Genomic DNA, 16,126 nt, shown 5'->3' with positions numbered 1-16,126 from the left:
AAGCTCATTCTCCTCAAAGCTTCTTCACCAAGCCACAGGCGGTTCTTTTCCTATCGCAGCCATGAAACCCAGTTTGCAGTTTTTCCAGCACCCCGGGGCCCCCTTTCGGACATCTCAGCGGCAGCAGAGGCCTGACATTCGGGTCTGAAGTTTGAGGATTCCAGCCTCTTCCCTCTGTTGCCCCAGTCGTGGGGTGGTGCCTGCTTTCCATAGCTGCTGCCTCCTTGATACCCGAGAGTCCTCTTTTTACCCTTTTAGTTCCTAATTATCAGCTTTATTTATTTTTTTTAAGATTATTTATTTATTTATTTGATAGACAGAGATCACAAGTAGGCAGAGAGGCAGGCAGAGAGAGAGGAAGTGAAGCAGGCTCCCCGCTGAGCAGAGAGCCCGATGTGGGGCTCGATCTCGGGACCCTGAGACCATGACCTGAGCCGAAGGCAGAGGCTTTAAACCACTGAGCCACCCAGGTGCCCTAATTATCAGCTTTATACCCAGTCAGCAAGACTTTCAATTCCATCTTCTCTATTTTATTTATTGGTTTATTTATTTTTAGACACACAGAGAGAGGGGAGGGAAGGGCAGAAAGAGAGTAAAAGAGGATCCCAAGCAGGCTCTATGCCTAGCGCAGAGCCGGGTGCCGGGCTCGATCCCTCCACCCTGAGATCATGACCTGAACAGAAATCAAGAGTCAGACACTTAACCACCTGAGCCGCCCAGGTGTCCACCATTTTCTCTGTTTGAATAACTAGTTTGGTTTCCTTCCCTGCCTAGACCCCGACTGAAACAGGATCATAACGCCTGCTTCACGGAATTGCGAGGCTAGATACCTAATGTGCTCCGAATATTGCCTGACGGCGGTAGGAACACCATAACTGTGAGCTTTATAATGTAGAGAGACACAGTGGAACATTCGACCAGTAATGCTGGAGATGATACAAACGGGCTTTTGTATCATCTTTTGAAGACTTTGACGGCTGTGCTCTGCCTTTTCCAGGCACAGGCACAGAGAACGTATCTAAGTCAGAGACCATATGCCATTGAGTCTAAGACACCACTGATTGCCACACGTACCGTTAATTCTGTGTATTACTAAGAAAATTACTAATCACTACTGATTAAACTATGGTATATCATAGATTGTGAGGCTCATTCTGATATTAGAAATATTAAAGTGTGAAGAAATATATGCCTTTGGGACACTGAGTGGCTCAGTTGGTTAAGCCGCTCTCTTCTGCTCAGGTCATGATCCCAGAGTCCTGGGATCAAGTCCCACATCAGGCTCCTTGCTTGGTGGGGAGTCTGCTTTTCTCTCTGCCTCTGTCTGCTTGTGCTCTCTCTCTCTCTCTCTGACAAATAAATAAATAAAATATTTTTTTAAAAAAAGAAATATATGCCTTTGAACTGGTGAAATATAGCATTTACACTGAACCATGGTGAATTTTAGGTAATGCTTGATGGATCTATAGTCATTCTTTATCCCTTCTCTATAGCACCAACACTAAAAATATACACATACACACACACACTTAGGAAAAGTGAAGATGAAGAAAAACATTTCCTGGCCCAGTATAGATCCTTATTCAAGAGTCCCTGAGAAAGTCAACAATTGGAATCCAGCTCCAAAGAAATAAATCTTTGATTTGGTGTGGCCTGCCCATTTTACCCCAGGGCTCACCTCCCTCACCTGGCAAAGCCTTCCAGAGTATTCTGAGCAAAATAAGCAAGCACACAAACCACAGGCAAATCAGAAGTTTGCTTTCCATTCAGACTGAGAAGGAATGGGAACCTCAAGTGGAAAGTGCCCTTGCTTATTAGCATGACCGGTGGTCTGAGCTAAAATTATCCTGCGTTCAGAACACTCTGTGGGCTTTTATGCATCAAGCTTTTTAAAGCTTCAATCCAAGTATGTTTTGGAATATGGTTATAATCAGAAAAACAAGGACTGCAAAAATAACTCTTTGTGAGTCAATGTATTTCCTGCCCCAAATAAGTTCTTACTATAGCTGGCCCTACACGGCCCTGATCACATGGGGGAAACAGCCCGGGCCTGATGCCACATCACACACCCTCCAGGCTGCCTGTCTCTCTATCAAGTCAGTGACCACAAGAAAGTGATGAATCGATGGGCCAGAGGGAGAGAGTGAGGGGCAGGAGCAAGAGAGAAAGATGAGTGTGAGATGGCTTGGCACTTCAGATGGGTTTCATTGGCCAGGGTTGCCTTTCTTGAATTTTCACCCACTGGTCAAATAGGGGGAAACTGCAGCCTGTCCTTTTGCACCCTCCGTCCTCTGACTTGATCTGAAAGTGGAAGACTGCCAGAGAGCCTCAAGCCTCTTCTAGCTCTGCACACTTGTTGGCAAACACTCGTTTAATAACCCTGGGCGAGCTTCCGTCTTAACTCCCACACCTGTGCCTGGGCTCTGTGAAGAGGACAGTCAGTCCCAACATGTAAGAACATTGTAAAAAGGAAGATATGGGCTGCCTAATGAATGGGTTTCATGGGACTGTGGAAGTGCTTTCTTCACGGAGGTTAGTCTCAGAAACCCTAAACAGGTTGCTGGGAAGAACACAGAGACTAGGCGTACAGAGGGAGTCAGATTAATCAGGTGTTGTATCATGTGCCCTGTTTATTGCACACCCTAAATAACAAGCATTGTGGGAGGCGCTAGGGCTACAAAGACAAATACGAGAGTTCTGGCCTCTAGAAGTTCACATCTAGAGTTCACATCAGTGCGAAAACAATCAACCCAATACTTCCCAAAAGTAAAAGCTGAGTTGAAGGGTCAGGGTCCACAGAAATAATAGAGAAGGAAGTACATTAAGAGGCGTTTGCCCCAGGACCTTTGCACTTGCTATTCTCCTTTGGCTGGAGCTCTCTGCTGAGGTATCCTTGTGGCTGAGTCCCTCATCCATGCTCAGAAAAAGCCAGCATCAGGGAGAGGAAGGTAAGATAGATGGATCTATAGGGTTTGTATCATCCCTGAGATCTTCCAATCAAACCATATGTACCCAATCTCTTACCATATTACTTGCCAACTTTACCCACAGCACTTTGTTCACATGCGTGTCAGCTTTTCTCTGCACCAGATCTCTCATAGATGATCCGTATTTCTGAATCACATGTATTCTGGGATAAGCCCCTCACAGAAACCTAAGTCACGCCCTCTCCTGGGGTTACTAAGTAAACAATCCAAGTCCCCCTGTGCAGCAAAGACATGGCCCCCTGGAACTCCAGGCTGCAGCTGCAGTGGAGGTCAAGGGCAGCGCTATGCTATTGCTGGCTGGCATGCCTCATGAGAACCATTCGTTTTGAGTCTTAAAAATTTTGCAAACCAGGAGTCCCTGGGTGGCACAGTTGTTTAAGCGGAGGACTCTTGGTTTTAACTCAGGTCATGATCTCAGGGTCGTGAGATCAAGCCCCGCATCAGGTCTGTGCTCAACATGGCATCTACTTGAGACTCTCTTTCCCTCAGCCCCTTCCCACTGTGCACTCTTCCTTCCTCTAAAAATAAATAATTTTCTTTTCTTTTCTTTCTCTTTCTTTTTCCCTCACCAGCTGTTGACATGTTGGTAGCTTGAAGTCAGCCTCATTGTGATTACTGAAACCAGATCAGCCAATGGTACATATCAGGGCTCCTCTCCTTCTATAAAGCTGGCTGGTAAGTATTTACTAGCACACCATCACTAAGGATGATCCGTCTGGGTTGCAGGGAAGAGCTTCGACCAAATGGTTCCATTAGCAAGAGTGAGACAAAACATATGTAAGGGGACGACGGGTACCCTCTTTGGCCCCCCTCAGGGACAAAAGTCCTCACATGCTATATGCTCAACTACTCCCTAAAGGAGGGGCTGGCAAACTTTCTGTAAAGGGCCAGGGAGTCAGTAGTTTCAGCTTTGCAGGCCTTCTGGTCACTATTGCTACTATATAAGTCTACCTTTATAGCACAGAAGTAACCCTAAATAATATGTAACCCTTTGCTGGGGCTGTATTCTGACACAATTTCATTTATAGACACTGAAATTTGAATTTCCTATCACTTTTACATGTCACTAAATATTATTCTTCTTTTGATCTTTTCCCGGCCATTTCTGGATGTAAAAACCATGCTGAGCTCACAAGCTGTACAAAATCAGACCGTGGACTGGACTTGGCCTGTGGGCTTACATTTTGCCCAGCGCTATCTCAGAGTATAACACATTGAGTAGATGGGAAACATGACCCCGTCCCAGTGAACAGCGATAACATTCTCATTACTGGGAAGTTTTTGCACTGAGTGCTATCCTGAGAACTTTATATACATTTCCTCATTTAATCCTTAAAATGATCCAAAAGTAAATAATATTATTAAGATTTGGAAAAGAAAAATAACGTGGTCAAGGTCACACAGCGGGAACATGGCAGAGCTTGCTAGGATCTGGATTCATTTTTGCCTAATTCAAAAGTCTATGCCCTTAGCCTCTAAGACCCTCATTTGAAATTCTGGGTCTTGTGTGCAGGAAATAATCCTGAACACCAACTCCCGTGTTTATCCTCCTTCGGCCATCACATACAGTCAGTCCATTTTCCCCCTTTCTTCCCCCAATGCACGGGCCCTGCGAGGCATCCAGCAGACTCACCCTAGGATGGGCAAGGCCACATTTACTTTATCTTTTTTAAGGAACTCCATAAAATGTGCAGTAGCCCTAGTAGTTTGAATAGAACTTGCAATTTATTGCCAAAAATCAGCCTAAGGAGAGGGACCTGGGTCCCAGGAGGAACAGCGGAGCCCTGGACTGGACACCATCCTTGAGGGACATAGGACAAGTCCAAGCTAAGGAATGTCTTCTCTGTCTCAGGAGCTGGCAGGACAAAGCTAGGAGCTCTGCTTTAACCATTTTTAAAATGAGACACACAAAATTAACTCTAGAGAGGACAGTGACTCCTGGAAGAAAAAAATGTATTTAGGTTGTGTATTTGTGTGTGTGTGTGGAGGTATAGTTCAGAATATTCAGCAATGGAAGAAAAAAACACAAATTATAAGGTTAAATTATTTCTGGGAAATTAAATGTCATAATTTCTGTAATTATCTTACTACTACTTTAATAAAAAAAACTGATGAAACTTATTAATATTGCTAGCTCTAAGTGAGATGTTTTATTATTAACAAAAAAAATGATAAATGCCTAAAACAAATAGTGTGACTGAACTATAGACAGATTTTCAAGAGCATAAATAACTTTGTATATCTTGAGTTCTAAGATAAATCAGAGGGATAGTGACCTGGGTGCAATTGAGTGGTGTTCTGACAATGATTTTCCAGTTTAGGTCAGCCCTGACCACAGATGATCTTCACTTGGCCATTAATTTTACTCAGCTTTGAAATAAGCCTAATCTATCCTTGCCAGTAAAACTCAGAAATCCAGGCACACATTTAAAGGAAAATTTAGTTCAACCTTGAAGACCGGGATAAACATTTACTGGCTTACAGAGAAAGTTGATTTGTCCCTTTGGGAAGCTAGCTCTTTAAATAATAAAGTGCCATGCTCTGCTTAACCTTGAAAAAGGTCAAGCTACCTGTGATGGAGCCCAGGCTTCCAAAGAAGAAGCAGATTGCAGAGTGGAAAGGATCAAGAAGACTGATCATTGAGAAGACTGATACTCTAGCGCTGGTGAAAGTTTGGGGAACTTCGGATGGTTGTGTAAATCGGTGCAAACTTGCTGGGGGAAAGATACTTCTTGGAGGAAAACTTTGGCAACATGTAGAAAAGCCTTTTTTAAAAGTCTTGGCTGGAGAAAGGGGTGGAAGGATGGGGTAACTGGTGATGGACATTGGAGAGGGTCATGTGTTGTAATGAGCACGGGGTATTATTTAAGAGTGATGAACCACAGACCTGTATCCTGACATAAATAATACATTATATGTTAATTAATTGAATTTAAATTTAAAAATAAATTAAAAAAATAAAAATAAAAGTCTTTGATGTAGAAGTCCCACCCCTAGAAATTTGCCCTAAGGAAATAGTTGGACTAATGTGTTAACATAAGCAAACAGGATGTCAATTACCAGAGCGTTTGCAGTACTGATAAATTTGAACTGAACATTTATCAATAGGAATTTTATTCAATGATTATGGCATATCTACACAATGAGAAGTATGACACCATGAATTAGAATGATACGCTATATATTTGTAGACATGGAAAAGAGATGTTTATAGACTAGTAAGTGGAAAAAGACTATGTGACCTTTGATTCTATAGCGGTGGGAGACGTGTGTGCATACGTAGGCTTTGTGTGTGAGCGCATGTGTGTGTGTGTGTGTGTGTGTGTGTGTGTAAGCATGCACATAGAGCAAATCTGAACAGCACAATTTTTACAGAAATAATTTTTGAGTGGTGTCAGCTTAATTTTAATCTTTATATATCTCTGTACTTTCTGAATTTCTAGGAATGAGTATGCATTATTTTCTTAATCAGAAAATAATTTACATTAACAAAAATTCTCCAAGAACTAGCTAATGAGAGCTGGATATCTTCTTCCTTTAGTTTTAACCCTCTGGTTAATTCTGATACTACTTTTTTCTTTTTCTTTCTTTCTTTCTATCTGCTTTCTTTCTTTCTTTCTTTCTTTCTTTCTTTCTTTCTTTCTTTCTTTTTTGATATCACTTTTTTCTTCATGACATCTGCTGTGATGGGTCCTCTACCATAGGCTTCTCAGAGGTTGAGGTGTTCAGTTACCTCCATTTTTTTTTGAAGCTCTTAGCATATATGTATATGTTTTTTTTTTTAAGATTTTTATTTATTTATTTTACAGACAGATCACAAGTAGGCAGAGAGGGAGGCAGAGAGAGAGGGGGAAGCAGGCTCCCTGCTGAGCAGAGAGCCCGACGTGGGACTCGATCCCAGGACCCTGAGATCATGACCTGAGCCGAAGGCAGAGGCTTAACCTGCTGAGCCACCCAGGTGCCCCATATGTATATGTTTTTTAAAAAAGAAATAACTAAAGAGGGTTCCAAAATTTGTAGTCTATTAGAATTGTTTACATGTAACAAATTACTGCTTTTCTCATCAAGAAGAGCATTCTATATAATTGTATATAACAAACAGGATTCATGGGGAAGGTCTACTCTCCCTGTATACAGACTATCCCAGAGTAGAGAATACAGTACAGTAGAGAGTAGAGTACAGTTGGCCAGAGCTTTAAAGTGGTATCGTGAAGTTCCTCCTCTTCCAACTGCCTGGCTGTGTACACCTTTGGAGATAATACCAGAAATCAAAATATCCAAAATCATAATTTGAGGCCATTTGGGAATGTGTGCCTGGGGTCATCGGGTCTTCCTGATACCGCTATAAGGGGCTCTGTCTCTGTTCCAAGCTAGACTGACTCAGTACAATGGCGTGCTCCCTTCTATCCAGCCCACATTTCTCTCAGTCTGGCTTTTCCAGGCTGTACTCTCAAGCTCTGGGCTTAGAGCTCCCCATATATAGTCTAGGTGCTCCCTGGGCTATTTCAACCCAACAGCTTTTGCACTGGCGAGTGTGGCCCCTGAGAAGCCTGGCTGCCTGGTGCGGTATGGGGAGGGCCCAACAGCAGAATGCCGTGCTGCGGCTTCTCTGCGCCCTGGAGAACCAAAGTTCTGGAAATAGTGATTTGGGGGCTGTGGCAGGACAACAATGTCCATGATGGGGAACTACAGCACTAGGGGTGGACGAAGGAACGTTAGACACCTGTCTGTGTCCAGGAAACTCCAGATACAACCCAAGAACCATAGGTGCACTAACATGACATCAAGATCCAGACTAAATGTGGGAGTCTTGTCAACCTTTCTATATGACAGGGAGACCAGGCCCTGCCCAGATGCTGCATCTGGATGACTGAGCAGGCTAGGTTTTGCATCTTCAGCAAGACAGAGATGGGTCATTCTCACAGTGACTTCTGGAGAGAACCAGCTGAGTCTCCTGCCATGAAGCTGCTTGTGCCGAATTCCTCTGTGAGCCAGACAGAAGCATTCACGGGGTACTCAGAGACCTCAAGCAGCTTCCACGGTGAAAACTGAGCAAGGGTGACCATCACAGAAGAAGAAACAAATTTAAAACACAGCAAAGTATTTCTGCATGCTGAAAGACCTACAGGTGGCATCAGGAATGAACACAACAGACAAGAAGTCTGGCAAGTGGTGCCATAAACAGGGCAGAGGCTCTGAAAAACATTTATTTAAAAAGATTTTTATTTATTCATTTTATCAGAGAGAGAAAGAGAGAGACCACAGCAGGGGGAGCAGCAGGCAGAGGGAAAAGCAGACTCCCCACTGAACAAGGAGCCTGATATGGGGATTGATCCCAGGACCCTGGGATCATGACCTGAGCCAAAGGCAGACGCTTAACTGACTGAACCACCCAGGTGTCCCTGAAAAACATTTTTTGTTTGCTTTTGAATCTTCTATTCAAGTGACATCGATAGTCCATGCATTTGATGTATACATTAATTTATGTAATAAACTCCATAATTACACAAATTAATTTCCATTTATCCCTACTCCCCCAACTTCCATGCTGCTTTCATTATAGGCAGTCATGTTAATGTATTTACTGTGGATATTTTCATTGCAAGCATTTTTGCAAAACGTGCAATGTTTTGTGTTCATGGATTTCTAACTTAATAAATGGTTATGTTAAGCATCTCATTCTGTTTTCTGGCTATTCCACCAAACATGAGTATGGCTGTGTGTTGCTGGATTCCATATTGCTCTGTGTATATCATTGTTCCTGACTGCTGCCTAAGGTGCCAATCCTTTGCCTCCACAACACGTTACCCATTTGCTTTCCAGTGATGGACAGACACCCACAAATAATGTTGCAGTTAACATTATTGCATATGTCTTCTCACAGACCTGTGTGAGAGTATCCGAGGGATACCCAGGAACTATATTGTTGGAACCCTGGTTGTGTGTATACTTAATTTGACCAAATTCTGCAAGATTGCTTGCCAGAATGGTTGTCCCAATCTATATGTGCATTAGCATTGTGTGAAAACTCCTCTGTCTCCACATCCCTGGGGGAGGGATCATTTTCAAGAAGTAGGTCACAATATGGAGCCCTTCCCTTTTAGACTATGGACCCTTTGTGTCTTGCTCCTAGACTGGATGCCTGAGCTCAAGGCCCCCAAAGAGCTGCTGGGAATTGGTACTGAGAATGCCCATTGCTACTGCTTCCTGGAAAAAAGACGAATTAATGTGGCTATTGCAAATCAGTCATTTAGCAAATATTTATTGAGTACCCACTACGTGCAAAACTCCGTAACTAATGGAGAAAATCTCGTGTAATCTGTACTTTTTTTGTATTTGGAAATTAATGGAAAAGAATGGAATTGATTTAAATTCTTTTTTAAAGATTTTATTTATTAATTATTTCTCAGAGGGGGGGGGCGCCAGTAGGGGGAGCAGCAGGCAGAGGGAGAAGTAGGCCCCTGCCTTGCAAGGAGCCTGATGGGGGACTTGATCCCAGGACTCTGGGGTCATGAATGGTATTGATTTAAATTCTTCCAAGTAAATAACCACAAGCACACAAGGTTATAAACGAAAATTTTAGGATGCGGTGGGGAACGCTTATCTAAACAAGAATGAAAACATCACAGGGACAAGGAGTTTCAATACTGTGCTCCAGCTTCTAGAAGAGTGCCTGACATCGAGTTGGCCCTTGGAAATATTCGCTGAATGAATGGCGAGATGAAAAGAGGGTCAGTGTTTAGGGCGGGCCTCCCTAAGAACATGATGCTCAAACTAAGCCTTGGAAGATGAGCAAGGGTTAGTCAAGACAATGTGATGGTGGTGGTGGTAGCCGGTGGGGGCACCAGGAGCTCCCCTGGAGGAGGAGCTGGAGATGGCTGCATCAGGTCAGCAACGCCTAAACCCGTCTGTGCAAATACCTTCCCTGGCCACCTCAGGCACAGGTTTCCTGGGATGCTGCTCCCTCTTCTCTATAAAGCTGTTGGGAACGAGCTCAGACCAGTGAGGCAGAGCCATAAACAACAATGGGAAATCCTATAGCCACGAGCAGAAGGCAATGTTCCTATCTCTTGAACTGGGACAAAAATGTTTTTGAACAAGAAAAAGAGAACATGGGGTGCCTGGGTGGCTCAGTGGGTTAAAGCCTCTGCCTTTGGCTCAGGTCATGATCCCAGGGTTCTGGAATTGAGCCCCGCATCAGGCTCTCTGCTCAGCAGGGAGCCTGCTTCCCTTCCTCTCTCTCTGCCTGCCTCTCTGCCTACTTGTGATCTCTGCCTGTCAAATAAATAAATAAAATCTTAAAAAAAAAAAAGAAAAGAAAAAGAAAAAGAGAACACGTTTAAAATCAGACCCCTGAATTCGAATCCTCCTGCTCTGTCTCTTAGCAGCGGAGTAAACATGTACAAGGGACCTAACCTCCTTGAGCTTCCTCATGAGCAAAAAATAAGAAGGATGACACTGACTTTATAGGGGTTTTGAGAAAATTAAGTGAGATATGTTATATCTCTAAGACACTATATAATAATAAGCTCTGTTATTATAATGATAACAATGCTATTGTTGAACACTTATTTGCTAAGAGCTTTATTTAAATTTTCTCTTCTATCCCTAGTACCTACTTCATAGGGTTCTGTGCACACAGCATGTGCACAGACTAAGGTACCTGGTACAAAAACCTCTAAAAAAAATGTTAGCTATTATCTAACGTAGACAACATAAATATTCCTATTTTACAGATGAAGAAACCAGGGCTTAGAGAGATAAATAAGTTCTCTGAATTCACATACCTAGTAAGTGGCAGAAACGAGATCAAATGATGTCAGCCTCTACGCTTTGTGCCTGGCCCCCAGCGGGCTTCCAAATCCATGCTAGCTTCTCTTCCCAACCATCTCCTGGCCTCCCGTTTTCCTCTCCTGAGGAGTAGTTAGCAATGAGGAGCCCCATAAAGGCCTTCAAGGGTGGACAGAACTATTAGTATAGGGCATCGAAGTGCTCCTCTGCATCGACATACACAGAACTTATAGATATTTCTGTCAAACGTGGAAGGCAGGCCATAAATATTGTACCTGGTTCTACACAGACCCAACAGAATGTGCCAGCTTCCTTCTGGGCTTGCTCTGAAACCTTTGTGACAACGGTCATTGGATTTCGCAAGCCTTGTTTAACACTGGAAGTAATTTAAATTAGGAGATACTGGGTTGCTTCTTCATTTTCCCTTGAAGAAATAGGAACATTCTATATTCTATTAGGGTGCCTGATAATTGCTACCTATTTAATTTCTGAAGGAATCCAAAATTGGGCAGAATCTAGGTCGCTGAATTCCAGATAGTCACTTGAATTTTCTTTTAAACAAAATAAACCCAAGGCATGAAGAAGCTCAAGTATTCCAGAGAGAGGATAAATCATTGGAAAGAGACATATGGTAGCCCGAAGCATTCTTTTCTCTCCCTCTGTATGTGTGTGTGTAATTTATTTTCCAAGGAAGATTTCACTCAGATGGAGTAATCTGTTTCTTGAAAGAGTCCAGGAATTCTCTTGGGGTCTCTTGAGGCTCTGGTTGAAGGTACAGTGATTAACTCAGTCCAGATGAAGAACCAAATGTTTTCTATCCACTCTTCCCAGGCTCCCTTCTCCTTCTCTCTCCTTTCCCCAGCTCTTTGAGTTTTTAACCCTGTGATCTCTTCTTAGCACATGGATTTTCAGAGAGTACACAACCAAAGATGGAAATGATTTATTTTCTAAGATGGTCTAGATATCTTGGGCTTTCAGCCAAGCACGAAAAGGACTTCTGGCAGTGTGGAAACATGCAGACCCAGGGAAGAAAATCCTCATACACAGTATGGACTAGTTCCCGACCAGATCTGGGGAGACTTGACCCATGCTCTCAGAAAGGGGCTCAGAATTCTGTTGGAGGAAAATTGCTGAAATCACACACACACACACACACACACACACACACACACTCACACGGAGTAGGAGAAAGGAAGATGGAGGGGGAAAATGGAGATGATGTAGATCAGGTGCAGTTCATATAAATGGTATACTAGGCAGGACTTAGCATGACAAGTAATGAAAATAAATTGAAAATAAACTTTTTAAACCTGAAAAAAATACAGAATCTATTTTTCAGGAAGAGTATAAAAACTACAGAAATTAAGTTTTATTCATATTATATTTCCTACTGAGCATGAGTACATAAAACAACTTGTGAAATGAATCCTTTCCATCTTCTGGTTAGGATACTCCCTTTTCTCCTGAATTGGAGCTCCACATGAGGTGTGTGTGTGTGTGTGTGTGTGTGTGTGTACATGTGTTGAATTACTATCTACATAAATGGATACTACGTGTCATATTGATTTTTGGTAATTCAACACTAATTCCAGGCAAAGCATCCTGAGAAATTCCAGACTTATGAACGCTTTTCTGGAAGGTCACAATCAAGATGTGTAGGAATCTAACTGTATTTCGAACAATTCCCAGATTCTTTTTAAAAGCAGGAAACAAACTCCTGTATTGGCTTTTCTCCTCTTTAAGCAAATGCCTTTCACTAAATTGCTAGTATTTTAAGAATTTGACCTAATCCTCAAAATACTTCAGTAGGGAATGTGACAAGTGTTACAACTACAGTTCTCCAGAGATTAAAGAGAATGTACTTAACAGGCCAGTGGTACAAGTGAACATAAATGCCAAATTTCATGACTCATAGGATAGTGAAAAGTCCATTACATGTGATCATTTCCTCACCTCTAGAAATCAGAAATAAACTATGCTTCACTTAACTTTAAAACCTAAGTTTTCTCTAATGAAAATAAAAGGAAGCTGTTCTGTTAGATTCTTCTTCACACAGCACCACCAAATCATTCAGTCAATTTAGTGAAGAAAAAAAGGAGACAATCTAATTCAGTTGGCATTAAATAAGGAAAAATAACCCAAAGTTGGGTCAGTTAACTGCAAAGAGATAGATGCTTCCTCCAGCTAAATAGTCTCCTTTCCCCTGCTGTCATTTCTCCAATTTCATGCACTTCATTTCAGGTCATTTGAGCTCAAGCCAATGGGTCGCACTGCTATCACTCCCACTATGAGAAAAGAGGAGTAATGAACATGAGCACGTATCCCTCTAGGCTCTTCGCCTGTAGAAATGGATACTATTATCGTTCCCGTTTTACAGATGAGGAAACTGGCTTAAAGAGTGTTGAGTAAATTGCCCAGTGTATTGAGTATTGAGTAAATTGCACGCCAGTGGAAGTGGAAGGACAGGGTCCAAACCGAGGAGGGCGCAAAGTTGAAATCTTCACGGAAGTCTCAAAGGTTGACCATTTGCTAACCTTCACTCCAATTAAATGGTTCATTGACGTATGACTCCCTCCCATGTTCATCTGCATTTCAGTAAGGACTTGATTAAAATGGAAACTCTATCAGGGTAGGGATTTGGTGTATTTTGATCATAACTGCATCCCTGGTGCTTAGCCCGTGGTAGATGATCCATGATCAATGTTGGCTTCGTGGGTTTTCCAGCAGGGCAGTGGCACGGGGCCCCCTCTCAGAAGGGCTCCACACTTGGTGTTAATGCTCTGTAGTCACCATCTTGAAATTCTTAGTGATCGCATCTTTGAATTTGTGTTTTGTAGATGAAGTCTACAGTGAAGCATGGGCAGGACATTTTGAGCCTCTGCTCACATGTGGTCCCACTTCCCACCTCTGCACCTCCTGCCTCTATGGGTTCTTGGTTGCCCACTGTCCACCTGTAGTGCTCTGGGTGGCAAGTAGGGTATGTGGTCTGGGTGGGGGGATTGTGACTCTGGCCGGGGTCTGGGCATGGATGCTGAAAGAATTGGAGCTAGGTGCCTGTGCCCTGCGGCATCTCCCTGAAGGACACGGCTGCTTCTGTCCCACCCTGGACGGGCAACTCCACAAGTGCACTTGGTAGGTGCCTCCCACACCGTGGTGAGCCTCTAAGCCATGCCCGATGTAGGAGCCAAGTGCATCCTGGTGCGAACCCTGCAGTGCCTTTGAGGACTTGCCCGTTCCCAACACATCAGGTGTGGTGCTCTACAGTGAGTCCGGAATGGGGTCCAAGGTGCCTGCAGAGATCACATTTCCTCAGGTGCATCCCTGTACCCAAGGGAGCATGACATTAAATAGCAAAATTAAATTAAATCAGATTAGTGTACATGAAATGAACAATATTAAATACACATTGAATAAAACACCATGCCAGATCAAGAGAGAAACCACAAAAGAAAAATATAAATATAAAAAATATTTAAAATATATAAAAATATTTTAGTATTGTTTTTTTAACAATTTTTATTTTATTTTATTTTTAAAGATTTATTTATATTCGAGAGTGTGTTTGAGAAGAGGGGCAGAGTAAGAGGTGGAGAGAGAGAGAGGCAAACTCCCCATAGATTGTGGACCCTGATGCAGGAATCTGCCAGGGGCTCCATCTCCATCTGGAAACCCTGAGACCGTGACCTGAGATGAAATCAAGAGCTGGAGGCTCAACTGTCTGAGCCAGCCAGGCACCCCTGGTATTTTCATATCTTTAATCATACTTTCCCCTGCTTTTTGAATGGGTACCATGCATTTTCATTCTGCAAAGGGCCTCACAAATTATGTAGCTGATCCTGTCAATAATTGTGTATTGAGTTAATAGTTTGGACTCTCAGAAATCAAAATGTTTAGGTCTCAAAGGAATAAAGCACGAAGATCCAGAAACAGCATCTTTGACTGGACGATATTCCTTCAGATCATACTCCCCAGGAACAATAGATGAGAAGCATTAAACACTCAAGAACTCTTGACAATCAGAGCTAGAATGGGCCATCTACAGATGATCTGAGTGAAATCTCTCACATGATAACTGTGGCTTCCATAGGCAAACTGACCAGTAGACATTTATTATTTAGCCAATAAGGTCTTCAGGAGTCAGTAGGATTGCTTTTGGGGATAGGCATGTGATTTTCTAGCTTGGACCCATTTCCCGTGTCGCTCCATTATCGCACCTTTGACGGCTTCTCCTATAACCTCACACTCATGCATATGAAGCCCGTGTGTTTTATTCCTGTTTGCTGTATCACATTTAGGAGGATCCATTATGCTTTCTTTCAGGGCTGTAATTCTATAAATCTGATACCAAAAAGAGTTCACAAACCCCAGGAGGGAAGTAATTATTTATTACGGGGTGGGATATTTTTACATTCCCCTCTTCCCTACTGCACTACAGACTTTATTTAAGGACACATGTATTAGTCATGGTAGTCTAACTCCTGAAACAAACAAACCTCAACTCTCACAGTGCCTTAAAATAATAAGGCTAGGTTTTTTGCCCTTATGTCCGTCTGGTCCAGTGGAAATTAGTTGAGGATGATTTATACAGTCATTCAGGGTCCCAGGTTCTTCCATCCTGTGATTTCCTCAGCCCCTACATCCTCTGAATCTTCTACTAGTTCATTAGCATTTGGCTGACAGATGAGGAAAAATAGAACCCATTAGGGGATTGTGAGAGATTTTTTAGGGGTCTGGCCAGGAAGTGATATACATCACTCCCACCCACATTCTACTGCCCTAGACTGTTCCCTTGGTTCTACTTACCTTCGGGGAAGGTTGCCAGGCCTTAGGGATTTCCATCCTGGTGAAGTCCTTTCTGAAATTCAGGTAGGCATGGGGTTTAAATTCAGGGAATGGTCTGCTAATGGTCTGTTTTTGAGCCTGGCCTCTACATTTGGACTTTGCCCTCCCCTGAGTTTCAATCCCCCTCTGCAACCTTGGCCGCTTCATAATGTTCTCTTAGCCTATTTTCATCCAGCTGTGTGCCTAGAATGAGAAGGAAGTAGATTTCACGGAGATTGTTTTTGCTGTTACTGTGAGGATCGTGTGGTGTTTTCATTATATATATGCTGGCTGGCACTAGGAGGTATTCAGAAGCTGTTTTCCAAATGAGGACATAAAAGAAGTGGGCTCACTGGGATGGGGCGGACCCTGGGAGCAAAAAATTCTGACCTGCTTAGATTTTTTTTTTTAAGATTTTATTTATTTATTTGACAGAGATCACAAGTAGGCAGAGAGGCAGGCAGAGAGAGGGGAGGAAGCAGGCTTCCCACTGAGCAGAGAGCCTCATGCGGGGACTCCATCCCAGG

General features: G+C 42.9%; 1 long non-coding RNA gene across 1 annotated transcript; it reads left to right on the top strand.

Annotated features, from left to right (window-relative positions):
* Window positions 1-6,891: 6,891 nt before the first annotated feature.
* LOC123389965 lies at window positions 6,892-8,661 on the top strand. The gene is made up of 2 exons (XR_006604639.1): window positions 6,892-6,945; window positions 7,821-8,661. It is a non-coding gene; the product is annotated as an uncharacterized LOC123389965 (long non-coding RNA).
* The last annotated feature ends 7,465 nt before the right edge of the window (window positions 8,662-16,126 follow it).

This window comes from Mustela putorius, unplaced genomic scaffold (genome assembly GCF_011764305.1).
Source record: "Mustela putorius furo isolate JIRA1106 unplaced genomic scaffold, ASM1176430v1.1 tig00537227_pilon_pilon_pilon, whole genome shotgun sequence".
Classification (NCBI taxonomy): domain Eukaryota; kingdom Metazoa; phylum Chordata; class Mammalia; order Carnivora; family Mustelidae; genus Mustela; species Mustela putorius.
The sequence above is the reverse complement of the archived record's forward strand: the minus strand, read 5'-3'. Positions and strand labels throughout refer to the sequence as shown.